This window comes from Ambystoma mexicanum, chromosome 1p (assembly GCF_040938575.1).
Source record: "Ambystoma mexicanum isolate Mex_15411 chromosome 1p, UKY_AmexF1_1, whole genome shotgun sequence".
Classification (NCBI taxonomy): Eukaryota; Metazoa; Chordata; class Amphibia; order Caudata; family Ambystomatidae; genus Ambystoma; species Ambystoma mexicanum.
Window position 1 is genome coordinate 232,576,350 of NC_090921.1, and position 17,642 is coordinate 232,593,991.

Consider the following 17,642-nt stretch of genomic DNA (forward strand, 5'->3'; position numbering starts at 1 on the left):
AGAGCACTGCAGTGACATGAGGATGGCGCCAGCTCCGGTGGGTGAATGGGAGCTGCGCTGCCCTGGCAGTCCTTCTCACTCACTTGGCCACGAACGGCCAGGTTCTATAGACAGGAAAAGTCGACAGAGGCAAGCACACTGGTAGATGAGGGTGGCCTTTGTATGGGTCGCTACTCTGAGTGCAGTTCCCTGAGCACCGTGCCTCAGGAAAGCCAGACTTCTACCGCAGGACTCAGGGGATATCTTTGCAGCCACACGAGGCTGACACCCTTTCAATCTGGGCTTCTGGGGTCTTCTGGGAATTATTTGCATAATAGAAGGTTTCCCGCCTTAAGTTGAAACTGCAGTTCCATCTTCTGCTAAAAGAGGGCAGCAGAGTGCTTTCTTTGCGCAGAAAACAGACAAGCAATGCAATCATCTTATCTACCGTTTCCATTTTTCTTTTCCCATGCCTTTTAAAATATCAAGAGACACGTCTACAAAAGTGCCATGCATTGGCCGGGAATCGAACCCGGGCCTCCCGCTTGGGAAGCGAGAATTCTACCACTGAACTACCAATGCCTGACAAGCAGCATTACTGCGGTAGAGCGCTTGATTTAACACACCTGCCAGTTCCATGCGAATGGTCACTCGTAAACTCTTGACTTCTGCTGAAAGCCTCATTGAAGGCCTTTGCAGACGTGTGAGACTGGCACCTACTCGGGCTGGGCCTCTACGAGCTGTTTGCATAATCTGAGATTGCCCTGCTTCCAGTCAAGGCGCAGCGGCCCCTTCTTCTAAAAGGGATCAGCAGAGTGATCGCTAGTAGCAGAAATAAGGCAAGCAAGGCAATCAAGGCTTGTTTTTTTTGTTTGGTCTCTTCCTTTTCACGATGCTTCAAAGTCAACGAAAGGTACATGTGCAAAACGCTCATGCATTGGCCGGGAATCGAACCCGGGCCTCCAGCGTGGCAGGCGAGAATTCTACCACTGAACCACCAATGCCTTACATGCTGCACACTGGCGCTACAGTGCTCTGGACCATTTCAGCCCAGAGCAGCTGATTTAACAGAGCACTGCAGTGACATGAGGATGGCGCCAGCTCCGGTGGGTGAATGGGAGCTGCGCTGCCCTGGCAGTCCTTCTCACTCACTTGGCCACGAACGGCCAGGTTCTATAGACAGGAAAAGTGGACAGAGGCAAGCACACTGGTAGATGAGGGTGGCCTTTGTATGGGTCGCTACTCTGAGTGCAGTTCCCTGAGCACCGTGCCTCAGGAAAGCCAGACTTCTACTGCAGGACTCAGGGGATATCTTTGCAGCCACACGAGGCTGACACCCTTTCAATCTGGGCTTCTGGGGTCTTCTGGGAATTATTTGCATAATAGAAGGTTTCCCGCCTTAATTTGAAACTGCAGTTCCATCTTCTGCTAAAAGAGGGCAGCAGAGTGCTTTCTTTGCGCAGAAAACAGACAAGCAATGCAATCATCTTATCTACCGTTTCCATTTTTCTTTTCCCATGCCTTTTAAAATATCAAGAGACACGTCTACAAAAGTGCCATGCATTGGCCGGGAATCGAACCCGGGACTCCCGCTTGGGAAGCGAGAATTCTACCACTGAACTACCAATGCTTGACAAGCAGCATTACTGCGGTAGAGCGCTTGATTTAACACACCTGCCAGTTCCATGCGAATGGTCACTCGTAAACTCTTCACTTCTGCTGAAAGCCTCATTGAAGGCCTTTGCAGACGTGTGAGACTGGCACCTACTCGGGCTGGGCCTCTATGAGCTGTTTGCATAATCTGAGATTGCCCTGCTTCCAGTCAAGGCGCAGCGGCCCCTTCTACTAAAAGGGATCAGCAGAGTGATCGCTAGTAGCAGAAATAAGGCAAGCAAGGCAATCAAGGCTTGTTTTTTTGTTTGATCTCTTCCTTTTCACGATGCTTCAAAGTCAACGAAAGGTACATGTGCAAAACGCTCATGCATTGGCCGGGAATCGAACCCGGGCCTCCCACGTGGCAGGCGAGAATTCTACCACTGAACCACCAATGCCTTACATGCTGCACACTGGCGCTACAGTGCTCTGGACCATTGCAGCCCAGAGCAGCTGATTTAACAGAGCACTGCAGTGACATGAGGATGGCGCCAGCTCCGGTGGGTGAATGGGAGCTGCGCTGCCCTGGCAGTCCTTCTCACTCACTTGGCCACGAACGGCCAGGTTCTATAGACAGGAAAAGTGGACAGAGGCAAGCACACTGGTAGATGAGGGTGGCCTTTGTATGGGTCGCTACTCTGAGTGCAGTTCCCTGAGCACCGTGCCTCAGGAAAGCCAGACTTCTACTGCAGGACTCAGGGGATATCTTTGCAGCCACACGAGGCTGACACCCTTTCAATCTGGGCTTCTGGGGTCTTCTGGGAATTATTTGCATAATAGAAGGTTTCCCGCCTTAAGTTGAAACTGCAGTTCCATCTTCTGCTAAAAGAGGGCAGCAGAGTGCTTTCTTTGCGCAGAAAACAGACAAGCAATGCAATCTTCTTATCTACCGTTTCCATTTTTCTTTTCCCATGCCTTTTAAAATATCAAGAGACACGTCTACAAAAGTGCCATGCATTGGCCGGGAATCGAACCCGGGCCTCCCGCTTGAGAAGCGAGAATTCTACCACTGAACTACCAATGCCTGACAAGCAGCATTACTGCGGTAGAGCGCTTGATTTAACACACCTGCCAGTTCCATGCGAATGGTCACTTGTAAACTCTTCACTTCTGCTGAAAGCCTCATTGAAGGCCTTTGCAGACGTGTGAGACTGGCACCTACTCGGGCTGGGCCTCTATGAGCTGTTTGCATAATCTGAGATTGCCCTGCTTCCAGTCAAGGCGCAGCGGCCCCTTCTACTAAAAGGGATCAGCAGAGTGATCGCTAGTAGCAGAAATAAGGCAAGCAAGGCAATCAAGGCTTGTTTTTTTGTTCGGTCTCTTCCTTTTCACGATGCTTCAAAGTCAACGAAAGGTACATGTGCAAAACGCTCATGCATTGGCCGGGAATCGAACCCGGGCCTCCCGCGTGGCAGGCGAGAATTCTACCACTGAACCACCAATGCCTTACATGCTGCACACTGGCGCTACAGTGCTCTGGACCATTGCAGCCCAGAGCAGCTGATTTAACAGAGCACTGCAGTGACATGAGGATGGCGCCAGCTCCGGTGGGTGAATGGGAGCTGCGCTGCCCTGGCAGTCCTTCTCACTCACTTGGCCACGAACGGCCACGAACGGCCAGGTTCTATAGACAGGAAAAGTGGACAGAGGCAAGCACACTGGTAGATGAGGGTGGCCTTTGTATGGGTCGCTACTCTGAGTGCAGTTCCCTGAGCACCGTGCCTCAGGAAAGCCAGACTTCTACTGCAGGACTCAGTGGATATCTTTGCAGCCACACGAGGCTGACACCCTTTCAATCTGGGCTTCTGGGGTCTTCTGGGAATTATTTGCATAATAGAAGGTTTCCCGCCTTAAGTTGAAACTGCAGTTCCATCTTCTGCTAAAAGAGGGCAGCAGAGTGCTTTCTTTGCGCAGAAAACAGAGAAGCAATGCAATCATCTTATCTACCGTTTCCATTTTTCTTTTCCCATGCCTTTTAAAATATCAAGAGACACGTCTACAAAAGTGCCATGCATTGGCCGGGAATCGAACCCGGGCCTCCCGCTTGGGAAGCGAGAATTCTACCACTGAACTACCAATGCTTGACAAGCAGCATTACTGCGGTAGAGCGCTTGATTTAACACACCTGCCAGTTCCATGCGAATGGTCACTCGTAAACTCTTGACTTCTGCTGAAAGCCTCATTGAAGGCCTTTGCAGACGTGTGAGACTGGCACCTACTCGGGCTGGGCCTCTATGAGCTGTTTGCATAATCTGAGATTGCCCTGCTTCCAGTCAAGGCGCAGCGGCCCCTTCTACTAAAAGGGATCAGCAGAGTGATCGCTAGTAGCAGAAATAAGGCAAGCAAGGCAATCAAGGCTTGTTTTTTTGCTTGATCTCTTCCTTTTCACGATGCTTCAAAGTCAACGAAAGGTACATGTGCAAAACGCTCATGCATTGGCCGGGAATCGAACCCGGGCCTCCCGCGTGGCAGGCGAGAATTCTACCACTGAACCACCAATGCCTTACATGCTGCACACTGGCGCTACAGTGCTCTGGACCATTGCAGCCCAGAGCAGCTGATTTAACAGAGCACTGCAGTGACATGAGGATGGCGCCAGCTCCGGTGGGTGAATGGGAGCTGCGCTGCCCTGGCAGTCCTTCTCACTCACTTGGCCACGAACGGCCAGGATCTATAGACAGGAAAAGTGGACAGAGGCAAGCACACTGGTAGATGAGGGTGGCCTTTGTATGGGTCGCTACTCTGAGTGCAGTTCCCTGAGCACCGTGCCTCAGGAAAGCCAGACTTCTACTGCAGGACTCAGGGGATATCTTTGCAGCCACACGAGGCTGACACCCTTTCAATCTGGGCTTCTGGGGTCTTCTGGGAATTATTTGCATAATAGAAGGTTTCCCGCCTTAAGTTGAAACTGCAGTTCCATCTTCTGCTAAAAGAGGGCAGCAGAGTGCTTTCTTTGCGCAGAAAACAGACAAGCAATGCAATCATCTTATCTACCGTTTCCATTTTTCTTTTCCCATGCCTTTTAAAATATCAAGAGACACGTCTACAAAAGTGCCATGCATTGGCCGGGAATCGAACCCGGGCCTCCCACTTGGGAAGCGAGAATTCTACCACTGAGCTACCAATGCCTGACAAGCAACATTACTGCGGTAGAGCACTTGATTTAACACACCTGCCAGTTCCATGCGAATGGTCACTCGTAAACTCTTGACTTCTGCTGAAAGCCTCATTGAAGGCCTTTGCAGACGTGTGAGACTGGCACCTACTCGGGCTGGGCCTCTATGAGCTGTTTGCATAATCTGAGATTGCCCTGCTTCCAGTCAAGGCGCAGCGGCCCCTTCTACTAAAAGGGATCAGCAGAGTGATCGCTAGTAGCAGAAATAAGGCAAGCAAGGCAATCAAGGCTTGTTTTTTTGTTCGGTCTCTTCCTTTTCACGATGCTTCAAAGTCAACGAAAGGTACATGTGCAAAACGCTCATGCATTGGCCGGGAATCGAACCCGGGCCTCCCGCGTGGCAGGCGAGAATTCTACCACTGAACCACCAATGCCTTACATGCTGCACACTGGCGCTACAGTGCTCTGGACCATTGCAGCCCAGAGCAGCTGATTTAACAGAGCACTGCAGTGACATGAGGATGGCGCCAGCTCCGGTGGGTGAATGGGAGCTGCGCTGCCCTGGCAGTCCTTCTCACTCACTTGGCCACGAACGGCCACGAACGGCCAGGTTCTATAGACAGGAAAAGTGGACAGAGGCAAGCACACTGGTAGATGAGGGTGGCCTTTGTATGGGTCGCTACTCTGAGTGCAGTTCCCTGAGCACCGTGCCTCAGGAAAGCCAGACTTCTACCGCAGGACTCAGGGGATATCTTTGCAGCCACACGAGGCTGACACCCTTTCAATCTGGGCTTCTGGGGTCTTCTGGGAATTATTTGCATAATAGAAGGTTTCCCGCCTTAAGTTGAAACTGCAGTTCCATCTTCTGCTAAAAGAGGGCAGCAGAGTGCTTTCTTTGCGCAGAAAACAGACAAGCAATGCAATCATCTTATCTACCGTTTCCATTTTTCTTTTCCCATGCCTTTTAAAATATCAAGAGACACGTCTACAAAAGTGCCATGCATTGGCCGGGAATCGAACCCGGGCCTCCCGCTTGGGAAGCGAGAATTCTACCACTGAACTACCAATGCTTGACAAGCAGCATTACTGCGGTAGAGCGCTTGATTTAACACACCTGCCAGTTCCATGCGAATGGTCACTCGTAAACTCTTGACTTCTGCTGAAAGCCTCATTGAAGGCCTTTGCAGACGTGTGAGACTGGCACCTACTCGGGCTGGGCCTCTATGAGCTGTTTGCATAATCTGAGATTGCCCTGCTTCCAGTCAAGGCGCAGCGGCCCCTTCTACTAAAAGGGATCAGCAGAGTGATCGCTAGTAGCAGAAATAAGGTAAGCAAGGCAATCAAGGCTTGTTTTTTTGCTTGATCTCTTCCTTTTCACGATGCTTCAAAGTCAACGAAAGGTACATGTGCAAAACGCTCATGCATTGGCCGGGAATCGAACCCGGGCCTCCCGCGTGGCAGGCGAGAATTCTACCACTGAACCACCAATGCCTTACATGCTGCACACTGGCGCTACAGTGCTCTGGACCATTGCAGCCCAGAGCAGCTGATTTAACAGAGCACTGCAGTGACATGAGGATGGCGCCAGCTCCGGTGGGTGAATGGGAGCTGCGCTGCCCTGGCAGTCCTTCTCACTCACTTGGCCACGAACGGCCAGGTTCTATAGACAGGAAAAGTGGACAGAGGCAAGCACACTGGTAGATGAGGGTGGCCTTTGTATGGGTCGCTACTCTGAGTGCAGTTCCCTGAGCACCGTGCCTCAGGAAAGCCAGACTTCTACTGCAGGACTCAGGGGATATCTTTGCAGCCACACGAGGCTGACACCCTTTCAATCTGGGCTTCTGGGGTCTTCTGGGAATTATTTGCATAATAGAAGGTTTCCCGCCTTAAGTTGAAACTGCAGTTCCATCTTCTGCTAAAAGAGGGCAGCAGAGTGCTTTCTTTGCGCAGAAAACAGACAAGCAATGCAATCATCTTATCTACCGTTTCCATTTTTCTTTTCCCATGCCTTTTAAAATATCAAGAGACACGTCTACAAAAGTGCCATGCATTGGCCGGGAATCGAACCCGGGCCTCCCACTTGGGAAGCGAGAATTCTACCACTGAGCTACCAATGCCTGACAAGCAACATTACTGCGGTAGAGCACTTGATTTAACACACCTGCCAGTTCCATGCGAATGGTCACTCGTAAACTCTTGACTTCTGCTGAAAGCCTCATTGAAGGCCTTTGCAGACGTGTGAGACTGGCACCTACTCGGGCTGGGCCTCTATGAGCTGTTTGCATAATCTGAGATTGCCCTGCTTCCAGTCAAGGCGCAGCGGCCCCTTCTACTAAAAGGGATCAGCAGAGTGATCGCTAGTAGCAGAAATAAGGCAAGCAAGGCAATCAAGGCTTGTTTTTTTGTTCGGTCTCTTCCTTTTCACGATGCTTCAAAGTCAACGAAAGGTACATGTGCAAAACGCTCATGCATTGGCCGGGAATCGAACCCGGGCCTCCCGCGTGGCAGGCGAGAATTCTACCACTGAACCACCAATGCCTTACATGCTGCACACTGGCGCTACAGTGCTCTGGACCATTGCAGCCCAGAGCAGCTGATTTAACAGAGCACTGCAGTGACATGAGGATGGCGCCAGCTCCGGTGGGTGAATGGGAGCTGCGCTGCCCTGGCAGTCCTTCTCACTCACTTGGCCACGAACGGCCACGAACGGCCAGGTTCTATAGACAGGAAAAGTGGACAGAGGCAAGCACACTGGTAGATGAGGGTGGCCTTTGTATGGGTCGCTACTCTGAGTGCAGTTCCCTGAGCACCGTGCCTCAGGAAAGCCAGACTTCTACCGCAGGACTCAGGGGATATCTTTGCAGCCACACGAGGCTGACACCCTTTCAATCTGGGCTTCTGGGGTCTTCTGGGAATTATTTGCATAATAGAAGGTTTCCCGCCTTAAGTTGAAACTGCAGTTCCATCTTCTGCTAAAAGAGGGCAGCAGAGTGCTTTCTTTGCGCAGAAAACAGACAAGCAATGCAATCATCTTATCTACCGTTTCCATTTTTCTTTTCCCATGCCTTTTAAAATATCAAGAGACACGTCTACAAAAGTGCCATGCATTGGCCGGGAATCGAACCCGGGCCTCCCGCTTGGGAAGCGAGAATTCTACCACTGAACTACCAATGCTTGACAAGCAGCATTACTGCGGTAGAGCGCTTGATTTAACACACCTGCCAGTTCCATGCGAATGGTCACTCGTAAACTCTTGACTTCTGCTGAAAGCCTCATTGAAGGCCTTTGCAGACGTGTGAGACTGGCACCTACTCGGGCTGGGCCTCTATGAGCTGTTTGCATAATCTGAGATTGCCCTGCTTCCAGTCAAGGCGCAGCGGCCCCTTCTACTAAAAGGGATCAGCAGAGTGATCGCTAGTAGCAGAAATAAGGTAAGCAAGGCAATCAAGGCTTGTTTTTTTGTTTGGTCTCTTCCTTTTCACGATGCTTCAAAGTCAATGAAAGGTACATGTGCAAAACGCTCATGCATTGGCCGGGAATCGAACCCGGGCCTCCCGCGTGGCAGGCAAGAATTCTACCACTGAACCACCAATGCCGTACATGCTGCACACTGGCGCTACAGTGCTCTGGACCATTACAGCCCAGAGCAGCTGATTTAACAGAGCACTGCAGTGACATGAGGATGGCGCCAGCTCCGGTGGGTGAATGGGAGCTGCGCTGCCCTGGCAGTCCTTCTCACTCACTTGGCCACGAACGGCCAGGTTCTATAGACAGGAAAAGTGGACGGAGGCAAGCACACTGGTAGATGAGGGTGGCCTTTGTATGGGTCGCTACTCTGAGTGCAGTTCCCTGAGCACCGTGCCTCAGGAAAGCCAGACTTCTACTGCAGGACTCAGGGGATATCTTTGCAGCCACACGAGGCTGACACCCTTTCAATCTGGGCTTCTGGGGTCTTCTGGGAATTATTTGCATAATAGAAGGTTTCCCGCCTTAAGTTGAAACTGCAGTTCCATCTTCTGCTAAAAGAGGGCAGCAGAGTGCTTTCTTTGCGCAGAAAACAGACAAGCAATGCAATCATCTTATCTACCGTTTCCATTTTTCTTTTCCCATGCCTTTTAAAATATCAAGAGACACGTCTACAAAAGTGCCATGCATTGGCCGGGAATCGAACCCGGGCCTCCCGCTTGGGAAGCGAGAATTCTACCACTGAACTACCAATGCCTGACAAGCAGCATTACTGCGGTAGAGCGCTTGATTTAACACACCTGCCAGTTCCATGCGAATGGTCACTCGTAAACTCTTGACTTCTGCTGAAAGCCTCATTGAAGGCCTTTGCAGACGTGTGAGACTGGCACCTACTCGGGCTGGGCCTCTATGAGCTGTTTGCATAATCTGAGATTGCCCTGCTTCCAGTCAAGGCGCAGCGGCCCCTTCTTCTAAAAGGGATCAGCAGAGTGATCGCTAGTAGCAGAAATAAGGCAAGCAAGGCAATCAAGGCTTGTTTTTTTTGTTTGGTCTCTTCCTTTTCACGATGCTTCAAAGTCAACGAAAGGTACATGTGCAAAACGCTCATGCATTGGCCGGGAATCGAACCCGGGCCTCCCGCGCGGCAGGCGAGAATTCTACCACTGAACCACCAATGCCTTACATGCTGCACACTGGCGGTACAGTGCTCTGGACCATTTCAGCCCAGAGCAGCTGATTTAACAGAGCACTGCAGTGACATGAGGATGGCGCCAGCTCCGGTGGGTGAATGGGAGCTGCGCTGCCCTGGCAGTCCTTCTCACTCACTTGGCCACGAACGGCCAGGTTCTATAGACAGGAAAAGTCGACAGAGGCAAGCACACTGGTAGATGAGGGTGGCCTTTGTATGGGTCGCTACTCTGAGTGCAGTTCCCTGAGCACCGTGCCTCAGGAAAGCCAGACTTCTACCGCAGGACTCAGGGGATATCTTTGCAGCCACACGAGGCTGACACCCTTTCAATCTGGGCTTCTGGGGTCTTCTGGGAATTATTTGCATAATAGAAGGTTTCCCGCCTTAAGTTGAAACTGCAGTTCCATCTTCTGCTAAAAGAGGGCAGCAGAGTGCTTTCTTTGCGCAGAAAACAGACAAGCAATGCAATCATCTTATCTACCGTTTCCATTTTTCTTTTCCCATGCCTTTTAAAATATCAAGAGACACGTCTACAAAAGTGCCATGCATTGGCCGGGAATCGAACCCGGGCCTCCCGCTTGGGAAGCGAGAATTCTACCACTGAACTACCAATGCCTGACAAGCAGCATTACTGCGGTAGAGCGCTTGATTTAACACACCTGCCAGTTCCATGCGAATGGTCACTCGTAAACTCTTGACTTCTGCTGAAAGCCTCATTGAAGGCCTTTGCAGACGTGTGAGACTGGCACCTACTCGGGCTGGGCCTCTATGAGCTGTTTGCATAATCTGAGATTGCCCTGCTTCCAGTCAAGGCGCAGCGGCCCCTTCTTCTAAAAGGGATCAGCAGAGTGATCGCTAGTAGCAGAAATAAGGCAAGCAAGGCAATCAAGGCTTGTTTTTTTTGTTTGGTCTCTTCCTTTTCACGATGCTTCAAAGTCAACGAAAGGTACATGTGCAAAACGCTCATGCATTGGCCGGGAATCGAACCCGGGCCTCCCGCGTGGCAGGCGAGAATTCTACCACTGAACCACCAATGCCTTACATGCTGCACACTGGCGCTACAGTGCTCTGGACCATTTCAGCCCAGAGCAGCTGATTTAACAGAGCACTGCAGTGACATGAGGATGGCGCCAGCTCCGGTGGGTGAATGGGAGCTGCGCTGCCCTGGCAGTCCTTCTCACTCACTTGGCCACGAACGGCCAGGTTCTATAGACAGGAAAAGTGGACAGAGGCAAGCACACTGGTAGATGAGGGTGGCCTTTGTATGGGTCGCTACTCTGAGTGCAGTTCCCTGAGCACCGTGCCTCAGGAAAGCCAGACTTCTACTGCAGGACTCAGGGGATATCTTTGCAGCCACACGAGGCTGACACCCTTTCAATCTGGGCTTCTGGGGTCTTCTGGGAATTATTTGCATAATAGAAGGTTTCCCGCCTTAATTTGAAACTGCAGTTCCATCTTCTGCTAAAAGAGGGCAGCAGAGTGCTTTCTTTGCGCAGAAAACAGACAAGCAATGCAATCATCTTATCTACCGTTTCCATTTTTCTTTTCCCATGCCTTTTAAAATATCAAGAGACACGTCTACAAAAGTGCCATGCATTGGCCGGGAATCGAACCCGGGACTCCCGCTTGGGAAGCGAGAATTCTACCACTGAACTACCAATGCTTGACAAGCAGCATTACTGCGGTAGAGCGCTTGATTTAACACACCTGCCAGTTCCATGCGAATGGTCACTCGTAAACTCTTCACTTCTGCTGAAAGCCTCATTGAAGGCCTTTGCAGACGTGTGAGACTGGCACCTACTCGGGCTGGGCCTCTATGAGCTGTTTGCATAATCTGAGATTGCCCTGCTTCCAGTCAAGGCGCAGCGGCCCCTTCTACTAAAAGGGATCAGCAGAGTGATCGCTAGTAGCAGAAATAAGGCAAGCAAGGCAATCAAGGCTTGTTTTTTTGTTTGATCTCTTCCTTTTCACGATGCTTCAAAGTCAACGAAAGGTACATGTGCAAAATGCTCATGCATTGGCCGGGAATCGAACCCGGGCCTCCCGCGTGGCAGGCGAGAATTCTACCACTGAACCACCAATGCCTTACATGCTGCACACTGGCGCTACAGTGCTCTGGACCATTGCAGCCCAGAGCAGCTGATTTAACAGAGCACTGCAGTGACATGAGGATGGCGCCAGCTCCGGTGGGTGAATGGGAGCTGCGCTGCCCTGGCAGTCCTTCTCACTCACTTGGCCACGAACGGCCAGGTTCTATAGACAGGAAAAGTGGACAGAGGCAAGCACACTGGTAGATGAGGGTGGCCTTTGTATGGGTCGCTACTCTGAGTGCAGTTCCCTGAGCACCGTGCCTCAGGAAAGCCAGACTTCTACTGCAGGACTCAGGGGATATCTTTGCAGCCACACGAGGCTGACACCCTTTCAATCTGGGCTTCTGGGGTCTTCTGGGAATTATTTGCATAATAGAAGGTTTCCCGCCTTAAGTTGAAACTGCAGTTCCATCTTCTGCTAAAAGAGGGCAGCAGAGTGCTTTCTTTGCGCAGAAAACAGACAAGCAATGCAATCTTCTTATCTACCGTTTCCATTTTTCTTTTCCCATGCCTTTTAAAATATCAAGAGACACGTCTACAAAAGTGCCATGCATTGGCCGGGAATCGAACCCGGGCCTCCCGCTTGAGAAGCGAGAATTCTACCACTGAACTACCAATGCCTGACAAGCAGCATTACTGCGGTAGAGCGCTTGATTTAACACACCTGCCAGTTCCATGCGAATGGTCACTTGTAAACTCTTCACTTCTGCTGAAAGCCTCATTGAAGGCCTTTGCAGACGTGTGAGACTGGCACCTACTCGGGCTGGGCCTCTATGAGCTGTTTGCATAATCTGAGATTGCCCTGCTTCCAGTCAAGGCGCAGCGGCCCCTTCTACTAAAAGGGATCAGCAGAGTGATCGCTAGTAGCAGAAATAAGGCAAGCAAGGCAATCAAGGCTTGTTTTTTTGTTCGGTCTCTTCCTTTTCACGATGCTTCAAAGTCAACGAAAGGTACATGTGCAAAACGCTCATGCATTGGCCGGGAATCGAACCCGGGCCTCCCGCGTGGCAGGCGAGAATTCTACCACTGAACCACCAATGCCTTACATGCTGCACACTGGCGCTACAGTGCTCTGGACCATTGCAGCCCAGAGCAGCTGATTTAACAGAGCACTGCAGTGACATGAGGATGGCGCCAGCTCCGGTGGGTGAATGGGAGCTGCGCTGCCCTGGCAGTCCTTCTCACTCACTTGGCCACGAACGGCCACGAACGGCCAGGTTCTATAGACAGGAAAAGTGGACAGAGGCAAGCACACTGGTAGATGAGGGTGGCCTTTGTATGGGTCGCTACTCTGAGTGCAGTTCCCTGAGCACCGTGCCTCAGGAAAGCCAGACTTCTACTGCAGGACTCAGTGGATATCTTTGCAGCCACACGAGGCTGACACCCTTTCAATCTGGGCTTCTGGGGTCTTCTGGGAATTATTTGCATAATAGAAGGTTTCCCGCCTTAAGTTGAAACTGCAGTTCCATCTTCTGCTAAAAGAGGGCAGCAGAGTGCTTTCTTTGCGCAGAAAACAGAGAAGCAATGCAATCATCTTATCTACCGTTTCCATTTTTCTTTTCCCATGCCTTTTAAAATATCAAGAGACACGTCTACAAAAGTGCCATGCATTGGCCGGGAATCGAACCCGGGCCTCCCGCTTGGGAAGCGAGAATTCTACCACTGAACTACCAATGCTTGACAAGCAGCATTACTGCGGTAGAGCGCTTGATTTAACACACCTGCCAGTTCCATGCGAATGGTCACTCGTAAACTCTTGACTTCTGCTGAAAGCCTCATTGAAGGCCTTTGCAGACGTGTGAGACTGGCACCTACTCGGGCTGGGCCTCTATGAGCTGTTTGCATAATCTGAGATTGCCCTGCTTCCAGTCAAGGCGCAGCGGCCCCTTCTACTAAAAGGGATCAGCAGAGTGATCGCTAGTAGCAGAAATAAGGCAAGCAAGGCAATCAAGGCTTGTTTTTTTGCTTGATCTCTTCCTTTTCACGATGCTTCAAAGTCAACGAAAGGTACATGTGCAAAACGCTCATGCATTGGCCGGGAATCGAACCCGGGCCTCCCGCGTGGCAGGCGAGAATTCTACCACTGAACCACCAATGCCTTACATGCTGCACACTGGCGCTACAGTGCTCTGGACCATTGCAGCCCAGAGCAGCTGATTTAACAGAGCACTGCAGTGACATGAGGATGGCGCCAGCTCCGGTGGGTGAATGGGAGCTGCGCTGCCCTGGCAGTCCTTCTCACTCACTTGGCCACGAACGGCCAGGTTCTATAGACAGGAAAAGTGGACAGAGGCAAGCACACTGGTAGATGAGGGTGGCCTTTGTATGGGTCGCTACTCTGAGTGCAGTTCCCTGAGCACCGTGCCTCAGGAAAGCCAGACTTCTACTGCAGGACTCAGGGGATATCTTTGCAGCCACACGAGGCTGACACCCTTTCAATCTGGGCTTCTGGGGTCTTCTGGGAATTATTTGCATAATAGAAGGTTTCCCGCCTTAAGTTGAAACTGCAGTTCCATCTTCTGCTAAAAGAGGGCAGCAGAGTGCTTTCTTTGCGCAGAAAACAGACAAGCAATGCAATCATCTTATCTACCGTTTCCATTTTTCTTTTCCCATGCCTTTTAAAATATCAAGAGACACGTCTACAAAAGTGCCATGCATTGGCCGGGAATCGAACCCGGGCCTCCCACTTGGGAAGCGAGAATTCTACCACTGAGCTACCAATGCCTGACAAGCAACATTACTGCGGTAGAGCACTTGATTTAACACACCTGCCAGTTCCATGCGAATGGTCACTCGTAAACTCTTGACTTCTGCTGAAAGCCTCATTGAAGGCCTTTGCAGACGTGTGAGACTGGCACCTACTCGGGCTGGGCCTCTATGAGCTGTTTGCATAATCTGAGATTGCCCTGCTTCCAGTCAAGGCGCAGCGGCCCCTTCTACTAAAAGGGATCAGCAGAGTGATCGCTAGTAGCAGAAATAAGGCAAGCAAGGCAATCAAGGCTTGTTTTTTTGTTCGGTCTCTTCCTTTTCACGATGCTTCAAAGTCAACGAAAGGTACATGTGCAAAACGCTCATGCATTGGCCGGGAATCGAACCCGGGCCTCCCGCGTGGCAGGCGAGAATTCTACCACTGAACCACCAATGCCTTACATGCTGCACACTGGCGCTACAGTGCTCTGGACCATTGCAGCCCAGAGCAGCTGATTTAACAGAGCACTGCAGTGACATGAGGATGGCGCCAGCTCCGGTGGGTGAATGGGAGCTGCGCTGCCCTGGCAGTCCTTCTCACTCACTTGGCCACGAACGGCCACGAACGGCCAGGTTCTATAGACAGGAAAAGTGGACAGAGGCAAGCACACTGGTAGATGAGGGTGGCCTTTGTATGGGTCGCTACTCTGAGTGCAGTTCCCTGAGCACCGTGCCTCAGGAAAGCCAGACTTCTACCGCAGGACTCAGGGGATATCTTTGCAGCCACACGAGGCTGACACCCTTTCAATCTGGGCTTCTGGGGTCTTCTGGGAATTATTTGCATAATAGAAGGTTTCCCGCCTTAAGTTGAAACTGCAGTTCCATCTTCTGCTAAAAGAGGGCAGCAGAGTGCTTTCTTTGCGCAGAAAACAGACAAGCAATGCAATCATCTTATCTACCGTTTCCATTTTTCTTTTCCCATGCCTTTTAAAATATCAAGAGACACGTCTACAAAAGTGCCATGCATTGGCCGGGAATCGAACCCGGGCCTCCCGCTTGGGAAGCGAGAATTCTACCACTGAACTACCAATGCTTGACAAGCAGCATTACTGCGGTAGAGCGCTTGATTTAACACACCTGCCAGTTCCATGCGAATGGTCACTCGTAAACTCTTGACTTCTGCTGAAAGCCTCATTGAAGGCCTTTGCAGACGTGTGAGACTGGCACCTACTCGGGCTGGGCCTCTATGAGCTGTTTGCATAATCTGAGATTGCCCTGCTTCCAGTCAAGGCGCAGCGGCCCCTTCTACTAAAAGGGATCAGCAGAGTGATCGCTAGTAGCAGAAATAAGGTAAGCAAGGCAATCAAGGCTTGTTTTTTTGTTTGGTCTCTTCCTTTTCACGATGCTTCAAAGTCAATGAAAGGTACATGTGCAAAACGCTCATGCATTGGCCGGGAATCGAACCCGGGCCTCCCGCGTGGCAGGCAAGAATTCTACCACTGAACCACCAATGCCGTACATGCTGTACACTGGCGCTACAGTGCTCTGGACCATTACAGCCCAGAGCAGCTGATTTAACAGAGCACTGCAGTGACATGAGGATGGCGCCAGCTCCGGTGGGTGAATGGGAGCTGCGCTGCCCTGGCAGTCCTTCTCACTCACTTGGCCACGAACGGCCAGGTTCTATAGACAGGAAAAGTGGACGGAGGCAAGCACACTGGTAGATGAGGGTGGCCTTTGTATGGGTCGCTACTCTGAGTGCAGTTCCCTGAGCACCGTGCCTCAGGAAAGCCAGACTTCTACTGCAGGACTCAGGGGATATCTTTGCAGCCACACGAGGCTGACACCCTTTCAATCTGGGCTTCTGGGGTCTTCTGGGAATTATTTGCATAATAGAAGGTTTCCCGCCTTAAGTTGAAACTGCAGTTCCATCTTCTGCTAAAAGAGGGCAGCAGAGTGCTTTCTTTGCGCAGAAAACAGACAAGCAATGCAATCATCTTATCTACCGTTTCCATTTTTCTTTTCCCATGCCTTTTAAAATATCAAGAGACACGTCTACAAAAGTGCCATGCATTGGCCGGGAATCGAACCCGGGCCTCCCGCTTGGGAAGCGAGAATTCTACCACTGAACTACCAATGCCTGACAAGCAGCATTACTGCGGTAGAGCGCTTGATTTAACACACCTGCCAGTTCCATGCGAATGGTCACTCGTAAACTCTTGACTTCTGCTGAAAGCCTCATTGAAGGCCTTTGCAGACGTGTGAGACTGGCACCTACTCGGGCTGGGCCTCTATGAGCTGTTTGCATAATCTGAGATTGCCCTGCTTCCAGTCAAGGCGCAGCGGCCCCTTCTTCTAAAAGGGATCAGCAGAGTGATCGCTAGTAGCAGAAATAAGGCAAGCAAGGCAATCAAGGCTTGTTTTTTTTGTTTGGTCTCTTCCTTTTCACGATGCTTCAAAGTCAACGAAAGGTACATGTGCAAAACGCTCATGCATTGGCCGGGAATCGAACCCGGGCCTCCCGCGCGGCAGGCGAGAATTCTACCACTGAACCACCAATGCCTTACATGCTGCACACTGGCGGTACAGTGCTCTGGACCATTTCAGCCCAGAGCAGCTGATTTAACAGAGCACTGCAGTGACATGAGGATGGCGCCAGCTCCGGTGGGTGAATGGGAGCTGCGCTGCCCTGGCAGTCCTTCTCACTCACTTGGCCACGAACGGCCAGGTTCTATAGACAGGAAAAGTCGACAGAGGCAAGCACACTGGTAGATGAGGGTGGCCTTTGTATGGGTCGCTACTCTGAGTGCAGTTCCCTGAGCACCGTGCCTCAGGAAAGCCAGACTTCTACCGCAGGACTCAGGGGATATCTTTGCAGCCACACGAGGCTGACACCCTTTCAATCTGGGCTTCTGGGGTCTTCTGGGAATTATTTGCATAATAGAAGGTTTCCCGCCTTAAGTTGAAACTGCAGTTCCATCTTCTGCTAAAAGAGGGCAGCAGAGTGCTTTCTTTGCGCAGAAAACAGACAAGCAATGCAATCATCTTATCTACCGTTTCCATTTTTCTTTTCCCATGCCTTTTAAAATATCAAGAGACACGTCTACAAAAGTGCCATGCATTGGCCGGGAATCGAACCCGGGCCTCCCGCTTGGGAAGCGAGAATTCTACCACTGAACTACCAATGCCTGACAAGCAGCATTACTGCGGTAGAGCGCTTGATTTAACACACCTGCCAGTTCCATGCGAATGGTCACTCGTAAACTCTTGACTTCTGCTGAAAGCCTCATTGAAGGCCTTTGCAGACGTGTGAGACTGGCACCTACTCGGGCTGGGCCTCTATGAGCTGTTTGCATAATCTGAGATTGCCCTGCTTCCAGTCAAGGCGCAGCGGCCCCTTCTTCTAAAAGGGATCAGCAGAGTGATCGCTAGTAGCAGAAATAAGGCAAGCAAGGCAATCAAG

General features: G+C 51.1%; 26 non-coding genes across 26 annotated transcripts; all 26 read right to left on the minus strand.

Annotated features, from left to right (window-relative positions):
- Positions 1-490: 490 nt before the first annotated feature.
- On the minus strand, positions 491-561 carry TRNAG-CCC (transfer RNA glycine (anticodon CCC)). The gene has a single exon. It is a non-coding gene; the product is annotated as a tRNA-Gly (tRNA).
- A 977-nt stretch (positions 562-1,538) lies between these two features.
- Positions 1,539-1,609, minus strand: TRNAG-CCC (transfer RNA glycine (anticodon CCC)). Its single transcript has one exon. It is a non-coding gene; the product is annotated as a tRNA-Gly (tRNA).
- A 976-nt stretch (positions 1,610-2,585) lies between these two features.
- On the minus strand, positions 2,586-2,656 carry TRNAE-CUC (transfer RNA glutamic acid (anticodon CUC)). Its single transcript has one exon. It is a non-coding gene; the product is annotated as a tRNA-Glu (tRNA).
- Positions 2,657-3,006: 350 nt separating this feature from the next.
- TRNAG-GCC (transfer RNA glycine (anticodon GCC)) lies at positions 3,007-3,077 on the minus strand. The gene has a single exon. It is a non-coding gene; the product is annotated as a tRNA-Gly (tRNA).
- A 565-nt stretch (positions 3,078-3,642) lies between these two features.
- On the minus strand, positions 3,643-3,713 carry TRNAG-CCC (transfer RNA glycine (anticodon CCC)). Its single transcript has one exon. It is a non-coding gene; the product is annotated as a tRNA-Gly (tRNA).
- Positions 3,714-4,063: 350 nt separating this feature from the next.
- On the minus strand, positions 4,064-4,134 carry TRNAG-GCC (transfer RNA glycine (anticodon GCC)). Its single transcript has one exon. It is a non-coding gene; the product is annotated as a tRNA-Gly (tRNA).
- Positions 4,135-5,110: 976 nt separating this feature from the next.
- Positions 5,111-5,181, minus strand: TRNAG-GCC (transfer RNA glycine (anticodon GCC)). The gene has a single exon. It is a non-coding gene; the product is annotated as a tRNA-Gly (tRNA).
- A 565-nt stretch (positions 5,182-5,746) lies between these two features.
- On the minus strand, positions 5,747-5,817 carry TRNAG-CCC (transfer RNA glycine (anticodon CCC)). The gene has a single exon. It is a non-coding gene; the product is annotated as a tRNA-Gly (tRNA).
- Positions 5,818-6,167: 350 nt separating this feature from the next.
- On the minus strand, positions 6,168-6,238 carry TRNAG-GCC (transfer RNA glycine (anticodon GCC)). The gene has a single exon. It is a non-coding gene; the product is annotated as a tRNA-Gly (tRNA).
- A 976-nt stretch (positions 6,239-7,214) lies between these two features.
- TRNAG-GCC (transfer RNA glycine (anticodon GCC)) lies at positions 7,215-7,285 on the minus strand. The gene has a single exon. It is a non-coding gene; the product is annotated as a tRNA-Gly (tRNA).
- Positions 7,286-7,850: 565 nt separating this feature from the next.
- TRNAG-CCC (transfer RNA glycine (anticodon CCC)) lies at positions 7,851-7,921 on the minus strand. The gene has a single exon. It is a non-coding gene; the product is annotated as a tRNA-Gly (tRNA).
- Positions 7,922-8,897: 976 nt separating this feature from the next.
- Positions 8,898-8,968, minus strand: TRNAG-CCC (transfer RNA glycine (anticodon CCC)). Its single transcript has one exon. It is a non-coding gene; the product is annotated as a tRNA-Gly (tRNA).
- A 351-nt stretch (positions 8,969-9,319) lies between these two features.
- Positions 9,320-9,390, minus strand: TRNAG-GCC (transfer RNA glycine (anticodon GCC)). Its single transcript has one exon. It is a non-coding gene; the product is annotated as a tRNA-Gly (tRNA).
- Positions 9,391-9,945: 555 nt separating this feature from the next.
- Positions 9,946-10,016, minus strand: TRNAG-CCC (transfer RNA glycine (anticodon CCC)). Its single transcript has one exon. It is a non-coding gene; the product is annotated as a tRNA-Gly (tRNA).
- A 351-nt stretch (positions 10,017-10,367) lies between these two features.
- Positions 10,368-10,438, minus strand: TRNAG-GCC (transfer RNA glycine (anticodon GCC)). The gene has a single exon. It is a non-coding gene; the product is annotated as a tRNA-Gly (tRNA).
- Positions 10,439-10,993: 555 nt separating this feature from the next.
- On the minus strand, positions 10,994-11,064 carry TRNAG-CCC (transfer RNA glycine (anticodon CCC)). Its single transcript has one exon. It is a non-coding gene; the product is annotated as a tRNA-Gly (tRNA).
- A 350-nt stretch (positions 11,065-11,414) lies between these two features.
- Positions 11,415-11,485, minus strand: TRNAG-GCC (transfer RNA glycine (anticodon GCC)). Its single transcript has one exon. It is a non-coding gene; the product is annotated as a tRNA-Gly (tRNA).
- A 555-nt stretch (positions 11,486-12,040) lies between these two features.
- Positions 12,041-12,111, minus strand: TRNAE-CUC (transfer RNA glutamic acid (anticodon CUC)). The gene has a single exon. It is a non-coding gene; the product is annotated as a tRNA-Glu (tRNA).
- Positions 12,112-12,461: 350 nt separating this feature from the next.
- Positions 12,462-12,532, minus strand: TRNAG-GCC (transfer RNA glycine (anticodon GCC)). Its single transcript has one exon. It is a non-coding gene; the product is annotated as a tRNA-Gly (tRNA).
- Positions 12,533-13,097: 565 nt separating this feature from the next.
- On the minus strand, positions 13,098-13,168 carry TRNAG-CCC (transfer RNA glycine (anticodon CCC)). Its single transcript has one exon. It is a non-coding gene; the product is annotated as a tRNA-Gly (tRNA).
- Positions 13,169-13,518: 350 nt separating this feature from the next.
- On the minus strand, positions 13,519-13,589 carry TRNAG-GCC (transfer RNA glycine (anticodon GCC)). The gene has a single exon. It is a non-coding gene; the product is annotated as a tRNA-Gly (tRNA).
- A 976-nt stretch (positions 13,590-14,565) lies between these two features.
- Positions 14,566-14,636, minus strand: TRNAG-GCC (transfer RNA glycine (anticodon GCC)). The gene has a single exon. It is a non-coding gene; the product is annotated as a tRNA-Gly (tRNA).
- A 565-nt stretch (positions 14,637-15,201) lies between these two features.
- TRNAG-CCC (transfer RNA glycine (anticodon CCC)) lies at positions 15,202-15,272 on the minus strand. The gene has a single exon. It is a non-coding gene; the product is annotated as a tRNA-Gly (tRNA).
- A 976-nt stretch (positions 15,273-16,248) lies between these two features.
- TRNAG-CCC (transfer RNA glycine (anticodon CCC)) lies at positions 16,249-16,319 on the minus strand. Its single transcript has one exon. It is a non-coding gene; the product is annotated as a tRNA-Gly (tRNA).
- A 351-nt stretch (positions 16,320-16,670) lies between these two features.
- Positions 16,671-16,741, minus strand: TRNAG-GCC (transfer RNA glycine (anticodon GCC)). The gene has a single exon. It is a non-coding gene; the product is annotated as a tRNA-Gly (tRNA).
- Positions 16,742-17,296: 555 nt separating this feature from the next.
- Positions 17,297-17,367, minus strand: TRNAG-CCC (transfer RNA glycine (anticodon CCC)). Its single transcript has one exon. It is a non-coding gene; the product is annotated as a tRNA-Gly (tRNA).
- Positions 17,368-17,642: the final 275 nt, after the last annotated feature.